The sequence below is a fragment of the Nicotiana tomentosiformis genome, chromosome 3, assembly GCF_000390325.3.
Source record: "Nicotiana tomentosiformis chromosome 3, ASM39032v3, whole genome shotgun sequence".
Taxonomy (NCBI): domain Eukaryota; kingdom Viridiplantae; phylum Streptophyta; class Magnoliopsida; order Solanales; family Solanaceae; genus Nicotiana; species Nicotiana tomentosiformis.
The window spans coordinates 82603684-82613528 of record NC_090814.1 but is presented as its reverse complement, the minus strand read 5'-3'; the positions used below and the strand labels follow the sequence as shown (position 1 = coordinate 82613528).

Below are 9845 nucleotides of genomic sequence, written 5' to 3'. Positions count from 1 at the left end.
AGAGGGTCTTGTCTATTTAAATCTTCTTTCATAATTTTTGAATCAGATGCTTTCCTTTCCCATCCAGTTAACACATATGTGAATTTTAAATCAAATGTGCATGCAGCCAATACATTTTGTGTTGGATAATTTTTCCTTCCACAATATCTAGGTGCTTCACTTTGCGAAATTTTAACACGTATATATGTACCATCAATTACAGCAATACAATCCTAATATTATAGTCATGAATTAAAATGCAAACAATCTTAATTTTAGCTAAAAATTTAAAAAAAATTACAATTGTGTTCACCTTAAAATATGGGTAGAATCTTTGGATGTTGGCAATTTCAATAGGAATTTGTGAGCCATTAGGTTATTTAATAAATTTTTCATATAACCCCAAGATCGCTCGTAGGACAATATGAAAATGATGATTGAATGACACCCCAGACACTACAAGAAAGTATGGAATTTGCAACAACGTTTCAGCAACAACTAAAATATTGTTGGCTAAAATGGATAAATGGGAACAACTCGATAAATTTGTTGCTATAGCATAGACTTTTTGGCAACAATATTTTATTGTTGGCAAACGTGTTAATGTTGTTGCCATATTCTATGGTTTAGATAATAAACTTTAAATTATAAAAAATGGCCACTACATATAAATGGCAACAACTAATTTTAGTTGTTGCAAAAAACATAACTTTTAACATAATAAATTTAAAATATAAACAAAATTGGAAACAATAAATTCTTTTTGTTGGCATACATATTATTTTGCCAACAAGGTGTGTGGGTTGTGGCCTAAAACTTTCTAATTTTTCGCCAAAAGCAAACGCGGCAAATCTTTAGCCCGCTTTTTAATAACTTTCCTCAAATTTGTAGCCCGCTCTCTTATAACCACTCTCGCTAGGGTTTTTCTTATCACCTATTCTTGAACGAGCTCCTTCTCTTTGGCGTCCTCCTTGTTGCGTCGTATTGCTGCTGATCGAAGAAAGAACTCTATCTTCAATTGCTTTACCCGATTACTGCTTCACCGAATTATGGAAATACCGTTTCTGATTGCCTTTTACTGTTGAAGTCCTCCTTCTCTGTTGGCGTCCTCCTTGTTGGGTATGGTGGGAATCTTAAATTGTGATATTCCAGAATATGATTTATAACTTTTCTCCTCTAATTCCTTATGCTTCAGAAAGAAACTTTGCATAAAGTTTTTCTTTAGTTGTCCAGTTTCGTGTTCTTTTGTTAAAGGATCTTTTCTATTGTTACTTCTAGCATAACATGAATGTGAAATATTATTTTCTCGCAGGAGATTGCGATAAGAGATTATATTGTAGGTCAATAGTTTCACACTTCAAGTTTTATTATTAATTTCGTGAGAAGTTTATCAATAACTTCTTGTTATTTCTGGTGTTGGATATGTTTGGTTCATAAAAAGTTTTCTTTATGTCCCCTGTCCAATTTTTGGTTCTTGAATATTTAATTTATTCATGTGTATTGCTATTCATTGAAGCCAACATAAAGTTAAGTTTGGATTAATCATCAGAAGCATGGAATATTACTAGTATCTGATTAATATTACAAGTATCTGATTGTAGTACGAGTGATTTGTAATTGTAGATGATTTCCAACTTTAGAAAAAAATGCATTGTTTTACTATGAATTTACATTATTTTATTTTTTGAGAAAAGAAAAATCTTAGAAAATTAGTACTTCATTCCCTTGCACTCTGTTTACATATGAGAAAGTGTGAAAGAAAACAAAATGTCGAACCATAGCTGAATCGAATCACGTTGGCGTTCCTATGCGATTTTTTTTTAAGAAGAGCACACACTCTGTCTTAGACATTAATACTTTTATGATTCTCGCTATAAACAGGAGTCTCAAAGTAGAAATTCTGTTTGCCTAATATACATAGTCTCAAAGTAGAAATTCTATACAGAGCTCAAATAGAAATCCACTAATATCCATTGCTTATCTGTTCTAATTATTTGGCTTTCCAGTTCAACTCAAAGCCTTGTGTTTCTAAGTATTTCTCTAACCTATTTTTTTCCGATACAATAGATGATAAAAAATAGACAGAAAGTTAATCATATAGTTTTACTTTTATATTTTATTGTAGGTAAGTACATGATGGATAAGAGCTGGATATTCATTAAGAATAGGACGTTACCTCAATACTTGTATGGTGTGGAACAATTTTAAAATTTCGCATTTTCTAATCCTAATGTTGGTGTAAGAATCCAATGTCCATGTATTAAGTGTAATAATGTTCTTTGGAAAACACGAGAAGAAGTGAAGACAGATTTACTTAGGCAAGGAATAGATTCAACATATGATAGGTGGATTTATCATGGTGAATCGGATTCTTCTTTGAAAAATGTTGTAGGAGATTCTAGGCAAAGTCTCTGTAAAGGGGACTCAAGAAATCGGAAAGGTACTATATTTCTTAACAAGAATGTTCCAGCGAATGATTCTACACCCTCTGTGAATGGGGAATAAAGAACACAGAGCACCAAGAGGTTCCCAGCTCTGTAAAGGTTGAGGTTCACCAGCAATAAGTGCAGAATTAAACAAAGAGACTGAGAAAAGAAAATACTTTGGTTATGGAAAAGAAGATATTAAAACAACTGAATCCATAAATTAATCTTGTCGCACTATCTTTGTTTCTTCCTTGTTCCTATATCATTCCTTTCCACTGATTTGTACGACAAATTAAGTTATGTAGTTTTACTATGTTTAACAGAATGAAGTTTCTGCTACAATTCTCAACATTATTTCTAATTTACGTGGTTTAGATGAGGCAAGTTGTTCAAGACTTATGGATGACATCACGGTAAGAAAACTTCGTCTAACTCTTGTAAAAGTAAATTCCTTGGTTGATATTGTTCACTGTCATGTTTGCATTATATTTCCATCTAGTATCTTGTCATCGCCGCCACCACCATTCATATCATGAACTTAGCGCCTTCAGGTCTCACAAATAAGTTAGTTTCTGGCTTTGTGAAAGTCACCTTTGGCTTTGTCTCAATCTTATTCTGGGCGGTTTTACTAAAAGACAACGCGAACTTGGTTGTCATAAATCCCCCTTGCTTATTGTTTCTTTCAACCTGTATAATTGTTTAATTTTCTAAATCAAGTAAATGAAATTACTGGTATTGATGAATGCCCACCAATATGTTATCTAAAACAAAAAAGAAAACAAATGTTGGTAATGATTGAGTGTTAAATTATTTTGTAGATAGAAATGATACTCTATAGGATGGCTTTGTTGTCTCTGAGTAGAATTTACACTGACAATAATCAGTTTTATATTAATTTCCTTGAAAGCAGAAATATTTTCTTTAATTAAATTAAGTGATCTTCGAATATTTTTTCCCGAGATATATCTAAAATCAGATGATTAGATTACTAGGTGCAGCAATTGGTTCCAAAGCGGATAAAGAAGGATTAGATTTGTGATTCTGAATTAATTATAGTAGTTTAGAAGAAGACTTACCTCTGCAAATGTCTAAAATGTCATTAATCATTATCTTCTTTCATTATTTATTAATTTCCATTAAACTAAGTTCAAAAAGAAAAATTGCTTGATCTCGGACCTTTGAAAGGTTATGTGCTTGTTCTTTGGCTTTATAGTTCTCTGTTACAATTTTTTTGAGATTGTTCGTTGTCATTTTATTGATGAGTTCTTGTTTACTGTTATTATTACAGCTTTCGGCAGCACCAATTTGTAAGATGAGCATGAGTAAACCAACATAGCTGGCAATATGGTTCATCAATGCACAAGTTACTGGAAGAAAATTTGCTTTGAGATTGTTATTAGAATAGAAATTATGACTCTTAGAGATGTTCTTGTTCTTTTTTTGTAAGTAAAAATATATTTTTAGTGGTATTTAGTTTTTGAAAGTATGTAAAGCTAACTCTTAATTCGTCGTATTATGTGTTGTAACGACTCGGTCGGTCGTTTTGAGTATTTTAGCCCCGATCCCCTATTTATTACCACCTCTATATTGTACCATAATTATGTGACATGCCGGGGGTGTTTGGTTTTGGTCCGGGTAAGTTCTGGAGTGAAATGGGACACATAGTCCCTAAGTTGGAGGCTTAAGTTGTTAGAGTTGAATGTAGTTTTACTTTTAAGTAGACGACTCCGGAATAGAGTTTTGACGATCCCAATAGCTCCGTAGGGTGATTTTGGACTTAGGAGCGTGTCCGCATGTTGATTTGGAGGTCCGTAGGTCGTTTCAGTGTGAATTGGCAAAAGTTAGAAAGTTGAAGGTTTGGAAGGTTGGAAAGTTTGACCGGGAGTTGACTTTATTGATATCGGGGTCGGATCTCAATTCCAGAAGTTGGCATAGGTCTGTCATATCATTAATGACTTGTGTGCAAAGTTTGAAGTCAGTCAGAGTTATTTTGGTATGAATCGGCATTAGTTTTGCAATTCGAAAGTTTATAGTTTCCTAGGCTTGAATTTGGGTTGCGATTCGTAGAATCGATGTTGTTTTATATGATTTTTGGCCTCGAGTATATCCGTTATGTGTTTTGGGACTTGTAGGGTACATTTGGATGGGGTCCCGAGGTCCCCGGGTGTGGTTCAGATTGAATTCGGATCAATTTTGGACATAGCCTCATAGCTAAAGTCCCAGGCTTGCTGGTGTCATCGCACCTACGGAGAGATTGATCGTAGGTACGGAATCGCGGGTGCGGAAGGTGAAGCGCAGAATCCAAAAGGAGAGCTCGGGGCTGGGCTCGCATGTGCGGACACTGGGCGCGGACCAGCTTGCGCAGAAGCGGACTTGGAGGAGGAGGCTTTGGGCATGACCGCATGTGCGGTTTCCTTTTCCGCTGAAGTGGGCTCGTAGGTGCGAGTCGTTGTCTGCAGAAGCGGAACCTCAGAGTTTAAGTTAGAACCGCACCTGCGATAGATTTTTCGCGGGTGCGACCCCATGCCCGCAGAAGCGAGGATCGTTGGGCAGAAAGGTCTTGTTCGAGGGTTTGATTTTCATAATCTATTTTTGGACTTAGAGAGCTCGGTGTGAGGCAATTTTTCGGGAGAGTTTCAAGGAAAACATTGGGGGTAAGAATTTCTAACTCGATTTTGGTTAAATTACACGAATCTATTATTGTTTTCATCATTAAATTAGTGTTTTGGAGTTAGAAATTTGGAAAATATCTGTGAAACTTCTTAGGCTAAAATATGGGGATTTGAGGTCAGATTTGAGTAATTTTTATATGGTTGGACTCTTTATCGAACGGGTGTTCGGATTTTATAATTTTGGTTGGGTTCCGAGATACGGGCCCGGATTGACTTTTTGAGTTGACTTTTTATTTCTTTGCAAAGATCGTAATTTTATTGTTCGAAATAATCTCATATAGTTTACATTTATAATATGAAGCTGTTTTGGCTAGATTCGAGACATTCGGAGTTGGGTAATCGAGGGAAAGGCCTACTAGTGGATTGAGTTAGCGTGATTTGAGGTAAGTATCTTGCCTAACTTTGTGTGGGAGAATTATCCCTTAGGATTGGTGTTGTTTGTGATCACTGTGATGTGTGAAAGCCGTGTACGCAAGGTGACGAGTGTGTGCACGGGCTAAATATGAAAATTACTGGATTTAGCTATGTAGATTCCTTTCATGCCTTAATTGAGTTGCCTTAACATGTTATAGTCATCATTTCTAGTCTATTTTCACATATTCTACTTGTCTTGTCTCTTACTTGCTAATTGCTCTACATGTTTAGTTGAAGTTCTTGTTCCCTTTATTACGTATTTAGTATTTAACCGTTGAACTCTTTACTTGAAGTTGTTATTCTTGGAATATCTTGTTGTTGAAATTGATATTGAGTTATAAAGGCCGTGATTTGCATTGAGGCAAAGTGTTAAGTTGTGAAATACTATTCTTGTTGAGTTATTCACTACCGGTTATTGTTGTTGAGACTCTTGTGTACATTGTGATTGAGTCATGGGCTCTTTATTGTGAAAACACTATTATTGTTAGTTTCTGTGGCAAGTTGTGATACTGGGCACGTGGGGCGCGATTTGTGATACGTTGTGATATTGATACGCATGCGGTGGTATAAGATTTTATGTTTGAAAAGCATGCGGTGAGATAAGGTGGGCTTGATACGCGTGGCTAGTAGGGAAACTACTAGAAGCCACGCGGTATGATAAGATGGGCTAAAATGCGGGATGTTATTTCGAAAAAATAATTTTTAAAACTAAATGCAAGGCTCCCACGGTAATATAAGGAAAGATTGTGAATTACTCTTGTGATTTGAGACTACGAGGCGGTACCTCGGTAGTGGCTCTTGTTGGTATTTCTCTATTTCTGCACTTGTCTTTGGTTGTTTGTTTCCTTAGCATATTATTTCTTGTCTACTCCGTGTTGCACTATTTGCTTTTGTTCCGTGTAACTGATCTTGATGTGCTATTTGTTGTTTCAATTCTTGAGAGGATTTGAGAGGTGGCCTACAATCTTGCACTGCCACCTAGTCTAGCTGCAGTTCATCCAGTATTCCATGTTTCTATGCTCCAGAAGTATCACGTCGGTCCATCTCATGTGTTGGATTTCAGCTCATTCCAGTTGGACAAAGATTTGTCTTATGTTGAGGAGCTGGTGGCCATTTTGGATAGGCAAGTTCGAAAGTTGAGGCCGAAGAATATTACTTCAGTGAAGGTTCAGTGGAGGGGTCGACCAGTCGAGGAAGCGATTTGGGAGACCGATCATGATATGCATAGCTGTTATCCTCATCTCTTTACCACTTCAGGTATGTCTCTATACTCGTTCGAGGACGAATGTTTATTTTAAGAGGGGGAGGATGTAACGACCCGGCCGGTCGTTTTGAGTATTTTAGCCATCCCCTATTTATTGACTCCTCTATGTTTTATCATGATTATGTGACTTGTCGGGGGTATTTGGTTTTGGTTCGGGTGAGTTCCGGAGTGAAATGGGACACATAGTCCCTAAGTTGGAGGCTTAAGTTGTTAGAGTTGATCGTAGTTTGACTTTTGAGTAGACAACTCTAGAATGGAGTTTTGACGATCCCCATAGTTCCGTAGGGTAATTTTGGACTTAGGAGCGTGTCCGGATATTGATTTGGAGGTCCATATGTCGTTTCGGCGTAAATGGGTGAAAGTTGGAAAGTTGAAGGTTTGCAAGGTTGGAAAGTTTGATCGGGAGTTGAATTTATTGATATCGGGGTTGGATCCCGATTCCAGGAGTTGGAATAGGTCTGTCATGTCATTTACGACTTGTGTGCAAAGTTTAAAGTCAATCGGAGTTGTTTTGGTATGAATCGGCATTAGTTTCGGGATTCAGAAGTTTATAGTTTCCTAGGCTTGAATTTGGGTTGCGATTCGTAGAATCGATGTTGTTTTATGTGATTTTTGGCTTCGAGTAGGTCCGTTATGTGTTTTGGGACTTGTTGATATATTCGGATGGGGTCCCGGGTATGGTTCGAATTGAATTCGGATCAATTTTGGACTTAGCCTCATAGTTGAAGTACCAGGCCTGCTGGTGTCATCGCACCTGCGGAGGGATTGACCGGAGGGGCGGAATCGCGGGTGCGGAAGGTGAAGTGCAAAAGTGAAAAGGAGAGCCCAGGGTTGGGCTCGCAGGTGCGGACACCTGGGCGCAGGTGCGCCTACGCAGGCGCGGATTAGCTTGCGTATAAGCGAAATTAGAGGAGGAGGCTTTGGGCAGGACCACAGGTGCGGTATCCTTTTTCGCAGAAGAGGGAGCGAAACCTCAGAGTTTAAGTTAGAACCGCACCTGCGATGGATTTTCTTTAGGTGCGGCATCGCAGGTGCGACCTCAGGCCAGCAGAAGCGAGGATCGTTGGGCAGAAAGGTCTTGTTCGAGGGTTTGATTTTCATAATCTATTTTTGGACTTAGAGAGCTTAGTGTGAGGCAATGTTTCTGGAGATTTTCAAGGAAAATATTGGGGTAAGAATTTCTAACTCGATTTTGGTTAAATTACACGAATCTATTATTGTTATTATCATTAAATTAGTGTTTTGGAGTTAGAAATTTGTGAAACAATTATGAAACTTCTTAGGCTAAAATTTGAGGATTTGAAATGCGATTTGAGGGCGGATTTGAGTAATTCTTGTATGGTTGGACTTGTTATCGAACGGGTGTTCGAATTTATTAATTTTGGTCGGGTTCCGAGATGCGGTCCGGGTTGACTTTTTGAGTTGACTTTTTATTTCTTTGCAAGGATCGTAATTTTATTGTTTGAAATAGTCTCCTATAGTTTATATATATAGTATGAAGTTGTTTTGTCTAGATTTGAGCCGTTCGGAGTTGTATAATCGAGAGAAAGGCCTACTAGTAAATTGAGTTAGCGTGATTTGAAGTAAGTGTCTTGCCTAACTTTGTGTGGGGGAATTACCCTTTAGGATTGGTGTTGTTTGTGATCACTGTGCTGTGTGAAAGCTGTGTACGCAAGGTGACGAGTGTGTGCACGGACTAAATGTGAAAGTTACCGGTTTTAGCTATTAGATTCCTTTCATGCCTTAATTGAGTTACCTTAACATGTTATAGTCATCATTTTTAGTCTATTTTCACATGTTCTACTTGTCTTATCTCTTACTTGCTAATTGCTCTACATATATAGTTGAAGTTCTTATTTTCTTTATTTCGTATTCATTATTTAACCGTTGAAATCTTTACTTGAAGTTGTTATTCTTTGAATATCTTGTTGTTGAAATTGATATTGAGTTATAAAGGTCGTGATTTGTATTGAGGCAAAGTGTTAAGTTGTGAAATACTATTCTTGTTGAGTTATTCACTACCAGTTATTGTTGTTGAGACTCTTGTGTACATTGTGGTTGAGCCATGAGCTCTTTATTGTGAAAATACTGTTATTGTTGGTTTCTGTGGCAAGTTGTGATATTGGGCATATGAGGTGCGATTTGTGATACGTTGTGATATTGATACGCATGCGGTGGTATAAGATTTTGTGTTTGAAACTCATGCGGTGAGATAAGGTGGGCTTGATATGCGTGGCTAGTAGGGGAACTACTAGAAGCCATGCGGTATGATAAGATGGGCTAAAACACGGGATGCTATTTGGGAAAAATAATTTTTAAAAATAAATGCAAGGTTCCCGCGGTGATATAAGGAAATGTTGTGAATTACTCTTGTGATTTGAGACTACGAGGCGGTACCTCGATAGTGACTCTTGTTGGTATTTCTCTATTTCTGCACTTGTCTTTGGTTGGTTGTTTCCTTAGCATATTATTTCTTGTCTACTCCGTGTTGCACTATTTGCTTTAGTTCAGTGTAGCTGGTCTTGATATGCTATTTGTTGTTTCAATTTCATTACTATCATTACTACACTGCCATACACTTGTACAGTCTTCTTATTTATTCCAGTAGGGCCTTGACCTGACCTCGTCACTACTCTACCGAGGTTAGACTTGGCACTTACTGGGTTCCGTTGTGGTGTACTCATGCTACACTTCTGCACATCGTTTTGTGCAGATCCAGGTACCTTCTACCAGCCCAGGCATTAGCGAGAGTTTAGCTGCGGGGACTTCAAGGTATACTTGTCGGCGTCCACAGGTCTCGGAGTCCCCCTCTATCTTGACTATTCTATTTTCCTTATCCTTTTATAGATATTGATGTATATGATTATGCAGTACTTCTATTTAGAGCTTGTGATTTGTAGACGCCGGGTCTTGAGAGTTGTATATGTTGAGTTGGAGATTTCATATTATATAGTTGCTGAGTTTCGAGACTTTATTTATTATTTCAGTTATTTCTGCACGAATGTTAGGCTTACCTAGTTTTAGAGATTAGGTATCATCAAGACATCCTGCGAAGGAAAATTGGGGTCGTGACATGTGCTAACAGGTAAA

The 9845-nt window shown here is 37.5% G+C and overlaps 1 long non-coding RNA gene across 1 annotated transcript; it reads left to right on the top strand.

The window, feature by feature from the left end:
- Window positions 1-805: 805 nt before the first annotated feature.
- Window positions 806-3955, top strand: LOC104110926 (uncharacterized). The gene is made up of 3 exons (XR_689559.4): window positions 806-1098; window positions 2729-2818; window positions 3694-3955. It is a non-coding gene; the product is annotated as an uncharacterized lncRNA (long non-coding RNA).
- Window positions 3956-9845: the final 5890 nt, after the last annotated feature.